This window comes from Bison bison, unplaced genomic scaffold (genome assembly GCF_000754665.1).
Source record: "Bison bison bison isolate TAMUID 2011002044 unplaced genomic scaffold, Bison_UMD1.0 scf7180017864227, whole genome shotgun sequence".
NCBI lineage: Eukaryota > Metazoa > Chordata > Mammalia > Artiodactyla > Bovidae > Bison > Bison bison.
In genome coordinates this window covers 1,837,506-1,840,393 of record NW_011494799.1, presented here as the reverse complement: position 1 = coordinate 1,840,393, position 2,888 = coordinate 1,837,506, and the positions used below count along the sequence as shown (strand labels likewise).

The window sequence follows — 2,888 nt, the reverse complement described above, 5'->3', positions numbered from 1 at the left end:
CTACAAAACACCTCATGTATTTCTGAGCATGCAATAGATGCTTAAAATATGCTTATATTTAACTTATATAACATTCCAGTCCTAACCTCTGAGAATCAAAAGTATTTGCATCGTACTTTACAGTTTACAAATCACTTTTATAAATGGTACAATTAGGAGGATTATCTTCAATGTAAATAAGCCATAGAAGCTAGAACTGAGAAAAATGTAAAGAGTTTCCCAAGATGACATGGTTTTTAAAACCTGTGTGTTGATGAACCCAACTTATATCATTTGACTTGAGCGCCTACAATCTTGGTTTGTATGTAAGGGAAGACTTTGCTGAATTAATGGATACCTCAATCAATAATGAAATCATTGAAAAGTAAGCACTGAAATCAGATTGTGAAGCAACAAGCTAGTGGATGATAAGTACCAAGGTTATTATTTATGTGATCTTCATTATTTTTTCTAAAGAAGAGTGAGGTAGATGAAACACAGAACAAACAAAATGATACCTCGCAAAACAATAGTCCCACAGTCATCAAGGGGCATGTATGTTTCTTTACACTCAGAGAAGTACCCAAGAGCTTGCTTGATGGAAAAGACTCACAAAGAACCGAATAGTTTGGCGTCACAGACCAAGTGGTTCCTCGCTGGCGATGACCACTGTCACTAGACTGGATTTAGCTTCAGACGTATTGCGTGCCATCTGGCTCCAAAGAGCAAACCTATTTTTATAATATCATATTTGCAATAAGAGAAAACGACACACATGCTCAGAGTTGGATGGGCTTCCATTTTTAACATGACTGACTTTCATCTTCCTGGGGGCCCCAAACTGGGTGGGCTCTCTTTCTCTGCTCTGAGTCTTATCTCTGTTAAGTTGCATGATTAGGATCCCAAAGTCACTGAACAAACAGGGTAGAATTCTCCATAACAGACCTCTTGTTCATATGCATTTCACTGGCTTTTGTTCGAGAAGTCCGAAAACGGCTATCATCTCCACACTAATAATATCCTTCAGTAAATGATAAAGCCAAGTCCAAAGTAAACCAATAAGCTTTATCGGCATGTCAAAGTGATCCCCTTACAGCTCTGTACTTGCCAAGTGTGCATCCTTTTCCTAGACACAGCCTCGATGCACATTAAAAGGCACTTACTAGAGTGGGTGTTTGTTTGCCAAAGGAGGGCAGGCTACACTCTGATTCCAGTCACCCTGGTCGTCACTCTCATCACAGGAAGATAGGTGTACTTTACAGCCAGACTCCTTCCTTGATGACCTCTTGACTCAGAGTCTGGGGGAAATTCAGAGCTTCCTGCCAAGTGGTTCTTGCTCTTTCTGCTTGTTAATATTAACTGATGGACTTCTCGGAGGGAGGGTGAATTTCTTACTATGAATCCAGAGAATGCTGCGGTCCACCAGCTACTCTTCCATCCCTGTTGTCAGAGAAGATGAGTCAAGAAGGATTTATACATGCTGTTCATCCTAACAGATGGCCTTTCCCCTGTATTCTGAGAGAAGCTGAAAAATCAATCCACGTTCTCTCTAATTCCAAATTAGGCAAATGAGTGTGCTGGCCTTGATTGCTGGGAGTGGATTTAGCAAAATGGACACAGTGAAAAAGGTGAAAGATGTAAAATGTTTAGAAAAGCCTGTATCTCACCTCATTTAGAATTCTGTGCCCCTCTTCTCACTTCTTTTACTTTAATTAATTTTGATAGGAGTATAATTGCTTTACAATGTTGTGCTGGTTTCTATCACCACCTCCCCAACTTTTGGCATAAAAAATGAGGCTTATTTATGAAGGAGTGAAAACAATAATATTCTTTCCTTTCCTTTTGTGTTCTGTGTGTGTGTGTGTGTGTGTGACTTTGCCACTCTATGTCCAAGAAAGGTTGCTGTATACAGCATATGCTTGTATAATTGGTATAAGTGAATGTGTAACTATAAAAACATGTCCATTGTATGTACATCACACACTGAAATAGCATGTGGGTCTGTGTAGCTAATATCAGGAACAATGGAGGCTGCTTATGTTGGGTAATAGCAATATGTTGCAGGTTTTCTTAGAATTTTGTGTTTTTTATGATTGTAGATAAATATTCCCCCAGGAATGAATGGCTCGGGGAAGGTGTGATGGGATATGAAGCCTTTCGTCATAAAATCCCCATATAAAAATCCTGTCAAGATTGATAGGGACTGAAGTGTGTCTAACACTGTTGCTGCATTGGTTTCATTCCAAACACAGCATGCTCCTGAATGATCTGTCATTACCATCAGACCTGAAGGAAAGAAGAGCTGGAGAGAGAAACCTCTCATTGCCACCTATAGGCTGCGAGAGGAAGGTCCAGGGGACAGCCATGTTGCTCTGGGGAGCAGCAGAGAAGGAGAGAGATTCTAGAGGCCTCCAGTTTGCATTCACATTGACTTTGCCTCACTCCTTTTTCCAAAGAGCACTTCTTGTGCCAACATCTGGCCCAGATGCAGTAGAGGATACAAAGGTACAAAAGAAATATTGTCCTCATCTTTGGCTACAAATATGAAAAATAAATCTATCTCTCATGTTCTAGGCACTGGAGAGAAGCCACAGTGAGCTGAGAACTTGATTGATGGTGGTGACAGAGAGGTCTTCCTGGAGGAGGTAATATTCAAATCCTGCTAAGTGCTCTACAAGGCCAACACCCAGGTAGAGGGGAGGGGTCGTATTCTGGGTCACAGAGCATGGCATAAGCAAGGGGGTAGGAGTACAGATGACATGCTTCATGTTTAGGGAACTACAATAAGTTCTATATCCGACTTTGTTCTAAGGGTGAACTTTTTACAGTATGTGGGAGGGGGATAGTATGGCCTGAGATGGGGCTAAAAAAAAACTGAAGAAAGATGAACTATGAAAGGCTCAAGGACT

General features: G+C 40.9%; 1 long non-coding RNA gene across 1 annotated transcript in view; it reads right to left on the bottom strand.

The window, feature by feature from the left end:
• Positions 1-1,120: 1,120 nt before the first annotated feature.
• The window catches only part of LOC104992881, a 22,317-nt gene continuing 20,549 nt past the window's right edge, over positions 1,121-2,888 (bottom strand). The window contains exon 3 of the long non-coding RNA XR_825763.1: positions 1,121-1,419. This is a non-coding gene — a long non-coding RNA (uncharacterized LOC104992881). The remainder of the gene's footprint in view (positions 1,420-2,888) is intronic.